The sequence below is a fragment of the Heteronotia binoei genome, chromosome 2 (genome assembly GCF_032191835.1).
Source record: "Heteronotia binoei isolate CCM8104 ecotype False Entrance Well chromosome 2, APGP_CSIRO_Hbin_v1, whole genome shotgun sequence".
NCBI lineage: Eukaryota > Metazoa > Chordata > Lepidosauria > Squamata > Gekkonidae > Heteronotia > Heteronotia binoei.
The window spans coordinates 29,208,868-29,218,602 of record NC_083224.1 but is presented as its reverse complement, the minus strand read 5'-3'; positions in this window follow the sequence as shown (position 1 = coordinate 29,218,602).

Genomic DNA, 9,735 nt, shown 5'->3' with positions numbered 1-9,735 from the left:
AGAGTTGTCAAGCCCACTGCTGTGGTGGGAAACTACCTGGTGTGATGCTCTAGGATTCACAGTAAAAACTCCATGGTACCATAGAGTTTTACTGCAAATCCTAGAGCATCCCCAGTGTGATGACATCACTTCCAGGTGACATCATTGCTCAGGGCACGTTGTGCGACAAAGGGGTCCTTTGGAGGTGGGGAACCACTGGTGTCCTGTTCCATGCAGGTGGGTTGGGGCCTCCAAACTAGAGGATTCCCCCCTCAGTGGGAACTTGGCAGCCCTACCTGCCCCTAACTGGGGATTGGCAACCCTAGACCACGATGTGCCCATCTCTGGTCTGAAGAGCTTCTGAGTCCCAACACTTGCTGTAGATCAGAGGCTGAAAGTAACTCTAAGACCTCTACTGGGGAGTCTGGTAACCTTACGCCAGCCAGTCTCACATACTCCCTTTATCTGGAGAATGGGCTAGGGCTGCCAGTCCCCTGGGCTGGGCGGGGGTTCTCCCACCCTGGAGGTTCCCAACCCACTGGCCTACATTGGGTCAGCGGGAGAAATGTCGCCAGTGCAATGACATCACCTGGAAGTGACATCATCGCACCGGCGACACCACGTGCTGGCCACTCTATTGTTTTCCGGGGCACTCTAGCAATTTGGGAAGGGAAACTCTATGGTATGATAGGTCTGACATATGATATGAAAAAAGTTCCCCGCCAAAGGCCACAGGGGACTTGACAATCCTAGAATGGGCCTATCGGAGTGGCAGGTCATAGGCCGAATAGACAGCTGCCTGCCTAGGATCCCATCTCCCCTGCCCTTCCTCCATGGGAAGTCTCATAGGGATACACCTCTGGCCCCTGCTGGTCTAAGGAGGTCACTGCAGCCTGTTTCCTGGTTTGCCCTTCCAAAGTAGCCTTCCTGGCTCCCACAACAGATGAGGATCAGCCCATTGTCTGTGGTGGCGTCTGCTGCTCCTCTGCCACCTTTGTAGCCTTGTGCTTCTGCTGCTGGCCCTTGGGGGGTTGGCTGCTGGCTGGCCCCCGGCCTGGTCAGCATCTCTGGGCATCATGGCAAGATGGGAAGAACCAGGTTTGATTCCTCACTCCTCCACTTGCACCTTCTGGAGTGGCCTTGGGTTAGCCATAGCTCTGGCAGAGGTTGTCCTTGAAAGGGCAGCTGCTGTGAGAGCCCTCTCCAGCCCCACCCACCTCACAGGGTGTATACCATGGGGGGAGAAGATATAGGAGATTGTAAGCCACTCTGAGTCTCTGATTCAGGGAGAAGGGCGGGGTATAAATCTGCAATTCTTCTTCTTCTTCTTCTTCCTGGCTCATCAGATTGGGCTTCTGTGTTTGTCCTTGGAAGTTTCCCTCTCCTCTGAGCTAAATGAGGGGATGGCAGGTCTAAGTCCAGACGCTCACCTGAATGGAAACATGGTCAAACTGAGAGTGACACGAGTCCCAACACCAGAAGCAGGAAGACCTAGGGTTGCCAACCTCAATGTGTGGTTGGAGATCACCTTGGATTATAACTGATCTCCAGGTGACAGAGACAGTGCTGGATTAAACCCTATGGAGATCCCCTAGGCAGTCAAAATTTCAGGAGCCCCCTCACAAATTATCTCTGAGTCGGTGCCCACCCCACCCCTATTACAAACTGCAGGCACCTTCTCAAAAGCACCTTTGACAAAGCCACAGGGGAGAGGCAGAGAGTGGCAAACTTGGTGACGACACCAGCAGCAGCTGTACCAGGCAAGTCGGGCAAAGAGCAGCTCAGTTGCCGGCTGTGCATGCAGACTGGGAGGGCTGCAAACAGAGGAAAAACTGGGGGGGGGGGGGCGGGGGCTGGCCTGGGGCCCCTAAAAGTGTGGGGACCCTAGGTCAGTGGCTACTTGGCCTAATTGTTAATCCAGCCCTGGACAGAGATCAGTTCATCTGGAGAAAATGGCACTTTGGAAGTTGTTCTCCATGGCCTTATACCCCCCTGAAGTCCCTCTCCTCCCCAAACCCCACCCTCCTCAGGCTCAGCCCATGAATCTCCAGGTATTTCCCTACCTGGAGCTGGCAACCCTAGGAAGAAACTTCAACAATGGAGAAAGATCCAGAACGGTGCCTTCAGGCCAAAAACGAACCTTTCCTGGACTATCACTTGCCTGCTTTGCAAGACGGAATTGCCAAATATCTCTCTACAAGTTGGGGAGAACGGTCTAGCCGACTCTCTTCCTTGGAGATCAATCAAGATGGGTAGCTGTGTTAGCCTGTCTGTGGCAATAGAAAAGCGTAAGACCAATTTCTCAAGCTCCTCTTCTCTGCGGGGCTTCCGTCGGCTTTCACACTATCTGCCCCGGGGCTGCAACTCACTCTGCCTTTTTCACGGATCAAACACAATCCTCTAAAAACCAGTTTCTGTTTGGGAGAGATAGTGTGAAATCCCATGGAAGCCCCGCAGAGAAGAGGAGTGTGAGAGCGGCATAAGGCTAGTGGGGAATTGGTCTAAGAGTTTGACTCCAGTAGCACCGTAAAGACTAACAACTTCTATGGAAGGGCATACTGCTTTTGTGAGCAATGACTAATGAAAGCTCATGCCCTACCACAAATTTTGTTAGTCTTTAAGGCCTCTTCCTGACATGTTAGTTTTCTATACGTGGGAATCTGGGTGGAGCGAACGTAATCAGACAATCCCCGATCTCAGGCTGAAATGATAACAGTCCAGGAACAATCTGACCACACGATGAGTTGTTTGTTTGGAGAGTCTGAAAGCTGAATGACATGGGATGCTAGAGTTATGTGCTCGGAACTCCCAATATTGAATTTGGCCCTGAATATCAGCTGGGGAAGGCACATCTTCCTCCATGCTATTTTCCCAACCTCAATTACACACCCCAGGGAGCTTTAAGTCCTGACAGAGGGGAGGAAAGACATGCACAATACCTGTGTTTCCCCCCTGCTGGAACCAAAAGCATTCTGGAACAGCTATTTCTGCTTAGGGAAAGAGGACTCCACCAACCCCAACATCATAGCTCTGATCATTTTTTGGATACTTTTGAAAGACCAATTCTATGAGTCCTAACAGGGTCACCAGATCCCACTGGCGAGCAATGGGGAGGTAGGGTTGCCAGATCCAAATTGGGAAACTCCTGGAGGTTTGGGGATGGACCCTGGAGAGGACAGGGACCTCAGTGGGGTACAATCCCCTAGAACAGGGGTGTCAAACATGCGACCCAGAGACTGAATCAGACCCTTAGAGGCTCCTATCAGACTCCCGAGCAACTGATTGTCATCTGCTTCTTTCTCCCTCTCTCTTGCTTCCTTCTGCAGAACTGCTTAATTTGCCAGGCTTGCTCAATTGCACAGGAGCTACAGAGAAAAACCTCTATTTTCTCCATTGGCTGAGGCTCCTCCCTTGGGGAATAAGGGGTATAGGCAGAGCTTGCTTTGCCCCACCTTCAAGAAGGGTTTAGATAAAAATATGGAGCACAGGTCCATCAGTGGCTATTAGCCACAGTGTATGTGTGTATATAAATTTTTTTGCCACTGTGTGACACAGAGTGTTGGACTTGATGGGCCGTTGGCCTGATCCAACATGGCTTCTCTTATGTTCTTATGTTCTTAGGCTCTCTCAATCGCACAACAGAACTACCGAGCTAAGCCTGTCTTCCTTCTATTGGCTGAGGCTCCCTCCCTCCTGGTCCCTTCTATTGGCTGAGGCTCCCTCCCTCCTGGTCCTCTGGGGAGGGAGGGAAAAAGCCAGAGCTTCCTTTGCCCAGTTCCCTGGATCCCACGGGAGAAATACAAAGAAAGTACCTTTAAGACCAACAAGTGCTAATGTTTTTCAGCATATTTTATTTTAAGTTTTTAAAAAAAGTCTTTAATTGTGTTTGTCTGTGTCCTTTATAAAGTTTATATCTCTGCTACCTGATCTTAAATAGGTACACACATGGCCCGTCCCAACATGACTCGGCCCAACAAGGTCTCATTTAAGTTAGATCCAGCCCTCATAACCAATGAGTTTGACATCTCTGCCCTAGAGTCCACCCTCCAAAGCATCCAGTTTCTCCAAAGGAACTGATCTCTGTAGTCTGGAGATGAGCTGTAATTCCAGGATATCCCCAGGTCTTCCCTGGAGGCTGGCATCCCTAAATCTAGGGCATGCTGAGGAGCAGAGGATGAGGGAGACTGTGGCTCAGGGGAAGAGCTTCTGTTCTGCAAGTAAAAAGTCCTGGGTTCAGTTCCTGGCATCTCCTACTAGAAGGACTTGGCAGCAGGTGAAGAGGAAAACCTTTGCCTGGAGAGTGGCTGTTGCTCTGAGTAGACAATACGGACCTGGGTGGACCGAGGGTTTGATTCAGTATAAGGCAGCTTCCTGTGTGAGACAGTGAGCAAGTGAACTTTGGCCAGCCCACCTTGCAACTACGGTCAAGATAACCCAGCTTGGCATCTTGTTCCAGACATTGCCCTGCTCTTAACAGGGATTAACAACCAGGATAATAGGGGGAACTGTACATCTATTCACAGTTAACTGGGATTCGTTCCCAGAAAACTCAGAGGGTCTGACTTCCAATTAAGCATGAGAAAAAAGAGGAGGAGGAGAGTTTGATTCATACCCTGCCCTTCACTCAGAGCTTATAATCTCCTTCCCCTCCCCACAACAGACACCCTGTGGTGTCTGTTGGTGGGGCTGATAGTGCTCTGAGGGAACTGCTCTTGAGAGAACAGCTCTTTCAAGAACTGTGGCTGACCCAAGGTCACCCAACTGCCTGCATGTGGAGCTATGGGGAATTACATCCAGTTCTCTATATTAGAGTCTGCCACTCTAAACCACTATGCCAAACTGGCTCACAGGTTTGCTTTGCAAAACAGTCACAATGCTATAAGACCCAATATGGCTGCCCCGCCATGTGTTGGATGCCAACAAGAATTCCCTTTTCAAGTCTGGGCACACCCTGAACATTGGAGGGGGGGGGGTTTGCTCAGAGGCCCCAAGAAGACATAAAAGAAATATTTAACTATACCTAAAGAAGGTCCAAGTTTGGCAAAAGTGTAAAAGCATCCTATCAGGATGACAGGCAGGTGAAGAAAGAAATTACTTTGCTACAAAAGAGACAGTTGGCTGGACTGGTATATTTGTGCTGGCCCTGTGTGACTTAAGATCAGAACAGCACAGAGTACTTTTGCATTCTCTGCCTCTCCTTGGGGAGAATACCTTGTCTTTTTAAAGTCATTTTCACCGTTGCCAATCATTTCTTTTCAAATTCTTTATACCCAGGCTGCTAGCCAAGGTCAATGTTTGTGTTGTTTTAAAAACTTAAAAGTATATCACTGTGGGAAACTTCAAATGTACAGATTACTTCACAAAAACCATTTTTAGGCAAAGAAAGAGAGCTGTGATAATACGCAATGTTATTTTACATTCCGCCCCCCTCGTATTCTTTGTCCATGTTAAAAAGCACTTTCAGAGTCCTTTTCCGCTTTGCGCAAGGCGATAGGATATTCGCCGACTCTTGTCTACACTGTATTCCACCAGGTCAGAGACAGCAAGAAGCCGAGCCTGAACTCTTATCTTCGTCGCTGGAAAATAATGTTTGAAGTGTAGGCTGAACATTATGAAAACATTGTCGGGTGCCTTGATAGTAGTTGTTACTGCCAAAACTGTAACACAGGATCCAAACTGTGCAGAACAGCATCTGGCAGTCTTTCGCTGGAAACAGAATCTCGGGCTAGACTAGGGTTGCCAAGTCCAATTTAAGAAATATCTGGGGACTTTGGGGGTGGAGCCAGGAGACTTTGGGGGTGGAGCCAGGAGACATTGGGGCAGAGCCAAGAGCAAGGGTGTGACTAGCATAATTGAACTTCAAGGGAGTTCTGGCCATCACATTTAAAGAGACCACAAATTTTTAAATGCCTTCCTTCCATAGGAAATAATGAAGGATAGGGGCACCTTCTTTGGGGGCTCATAGAATTGGACCCCCTAGTCCAATCTTTTTGAAACTTGGTAGGTATTTTGGGGAGAGGCACTAGATGCTATACTGAAAATTTGGTGCCTCTATCTCAAAAAACAGCTCCCCCAGAGCCCCCAATACCCGCAGTTCAATTCCCCATCATTCCCTATGGGAATCGTTCATGGAGGTGCATGATGGCTCTGGGGGCAGGGCTTTCCCCGCCGGCCAGCTGGCTGGGGGAGGGGGGAAGCCTGTAAAACCGGGGGATCCCCCTCTGGGACCTGGGGATTGGGAAGCCTAGGCTAGACAGCTCTTTGGTCGGTCCAGAAAAGCTGTTCATGCGCGCTTACAGAAAAACAGAAATAATGACAAAGCTGAAGGAGACACACGCTCAGGGTAGAGATCAGGGGTCGCTTTGTAGAAAAATAGGTGGTGGAGCTCGTTAGCATAACTTATTAGATATGCCACCGCCCCCAGCCAGAAGGAACCTGATGCAAGAAAAAAGAGCCCGGGCAAGCGAGTCCTGCTTGGGCTGGCTAGAGATCCAGCCAGTCCAGCAGGCCTCACTTGCCTGGGGCTCTCCTGGGCTGCCCCCACCCCAGTCAAAAGGCCAGCAAGCTACCTATCACCCAAAATCACATAAGAAGTGGAGAAAAGGTAGCACTGGCTTCTCCAGGGGTTAATGAGGGCTGCTGGGGGTGTGGCAAAGCCCCTGGTGGTTGGCTGGCTGGCTGGCTGCCCGCTCTCCTAATCCAGGGATTGTTATACAGCTGCACCTACTATTCAATGGACAAGGTACGTGGGGAGGAGGAGGCAGAACCCTCAGAAAGTTTCAGGAGTTATGCTCCTGTGAGCTCCTGCTGAATCTGAGGCTTGGTAGAGATAGATAATAGGACTTTCCCCCTGCTGAACTAAAAATATCCTAAAAGAGGGAAACACTGCTTCTAAAGCAGGGGTGTCAAACATGCAGCTCAGGGGCCAAATCAGGCCCCTGGAGGGCTCCTATCAGCCCCCTGAGCAACTGGCTGTCATCTGCCTTCTCCCTCTCTCTTGCTTCCTTCTGCATCACAGCTTGCATTGCCAGGCTTGCTCAATTGCACAGGAGCTACAGAGCCAAGACTTTCTTCCTTCTACTGGCTGAGGCTTCTCCTCCTCCTGGTCCCCTGGGGAAAGAAGGAAAGAGCCAGACTTTCCTTTGCCCAGTTCCCTGGATCCTATGGGAGTGATGCAAAGAAAGCACCTTTAAGACCAACGAGTGCTAATGTTCTAATCATGTTTTATTTTTTAAAAATCTTTAATTGGGTTTTCTGTGCCCTTTATAAAGTTTACATATCCGCTACCTGGTATTACATTTTATGACACAGATGGCCCGGCCCAACAAGGTCTCATTTATGTCAGATTTGGCCCTCATAACAAATGAAGAAGAAGAAGATATTGGATTTATATCCCGCCCTCCACTCCGAAGAGTCTCAGAGCGGCTCACAATCTCCTTTACCTTCCTCCCCCACAACAGACACCCTGTGAGGTGGGTGGGGCTGGAGAGGGCTCTCACAGCAGCTGCCCTTTCAAGGACAACCTCTGCCAGAGCTATGGCTGACCCAAGGCCATGCTAGCAGGTGCAAGTGGAGGAGTGGGGAATCAAACCCTGTTCTCCCAGATAAGAGTCCGCACACTTAACCACTACACCCAACTGACTCTCCATGAGTTTGACACCCCTGTTCTAGAGTATACCTACTTCTCATTTTTACCTTGGGCGAACAGGTTTTGCTTGAGTTTATTTAGTTCCAAGAATGTGTTTGACCAGAAGTGAGAGTGAGTCAAACACAATGCATATTTACACCATAGGAAGCAATCCCTCTCTCAAAGCATTTTTGTCTTCCTTAAAATCTGCTGCTTGTGTCTAGCTTTTAAGTCTTTGGAAGGTGGAACTATATGTTAGGCACAAATGCAGATAACAAAATTGTCACAGCTGGATTTTCCCCTTTACCCTACCATCCCATATATTTCCACAATGAAAAGGGCTAGACTAGAGGCTTCCTTTAAAAAAAGAAAGAAAACTGGGAATTCAGAGGAACTAGTGAGATTGTGGGAAAAGATTGCTGTATCTGTAGTTCAGAGGAACTAGTGAGATTGTGGGAAAAGATTGCTGTATCATAACGTTTTTGCACTATTAAAAAAGTATTCCCCTGTGCAAGCACCAGTCATTTCCAATTCTGCTTTCACTGGCTTTCAATGTTTTCATGGCAGACTTTTTATGGGGTGGTTTGCCATTGCCTTCCCCAGTCATTTACACTTTACCCCCAGCAAGCTGGGTACTCATTTTACTGATCTCGGAAGGATGGAAGGCTGAGTCAGCCCCTTGAACCAGCTACTTGAACCCAGCTTCCGCCGGGATTGAACTCAGGTCATAAGCAGAGCTTGGACTGCAGTACTGCAGCTTTACCACTCTGTGCCATGGGGCTCCTATAGCAACCTAGCAAATACTCTTTTCTTTAAAGACAAAGAAAGAAAAAGCTCTCTGGTGAATAAGAAGAGAAATGGCAGTTGTGTAGGGTTGGGGACTGAAGAAAGCGGAGTGTAAGAAGAGCTGGTATATAAACATCAGTTGCCAGTCTGTCAATGCCCCTGTGACTAAGAGATACCGAAAGAACAGTCACTGTGTGGAAACAGCCTGAATATTGCTATTATTTATTTGACCACCCCATCCTATGCACTACTCACAACCTGTTTTAAACTTCTTCTGAGAGCTAGAAGCTTTCAAGTACATATTAAACAACAACAACAAAAGACATATAAGGTATACCTCCACTGTGGTCATTAATTATAAGAGTAATTTAATGGCAACACTGGGAATTGTGGTTCTGTGGTCAAAGAGGTTAGAGTTCTCTAAAAAATAATAATTCTGAAAACATTTTTCCAGACTGCCATTTCCCAATATTAAGGTGGGGGCAGAGGCCACGAGAGTTAAACTAATACAAACTTGATATGGGGTAGATATGCCCATAGAAGAAGAAGAAGACATTGGATTTATATTCTGCCCTCCACTCAAGAGTCTCAGAGTGGCTCACAATCTCCTTTATCTCCCTCCCCCACAACAGACACCCTATAAGGTGGGTAGGGCTGAGAGAGCTCTGACAGAAGCTGCCCTTTCAAGGACAACTGATATGAGAGCTATGGCTGACCCAAGGCCATTCCAGCTGGTGCAAATGGAGGAATGGGGAATCAAACCTGGTTATCCCAGATTAGAGTCCACACACTTAACCACTACACCAAACTGACTATCCTTGATGCATGGTCTGATATTTTGTCCAGAGATCCAACAAAGCATGAATATCTTTCAAAGCACAGGTAAGGCATGTTTATTCAGAGCTAATACACAAGTTACAAAACCCAGTGTGTAGCCATCAGTACTTGTAAGTTTCCCTCACTGGCAAATAGTGACTTTCCCAGGCCTGTTTCAGGTTGGAAAGGGAGGGTGGGGTGAAGTTCTTCTTATGCACCACAGACCTAATCCATAATGGACACATACATGCATGGAACTTAGATTATCAGTAGGAATCCCTAGAAGATGTCTCAGGGAAATGGGGGGGGGGGGGCAGGTTAATGGTGCGTACAGTGCTATGTCGCTTCCAGTAAAAATCCAGAAGAGTCATAGGGTAGCTCTATGGATCACCGGAAACTCTATGGTTTTACCATGGAGTTTCCAGTGATTCCTAGAGTTACCCTATATCACTTTCAGGTTTTTACTAGAAAAGATGTTGCACTGCAGCTGCTGCCACCCAGCATGCCCTCATCCACAACCCTTCCAC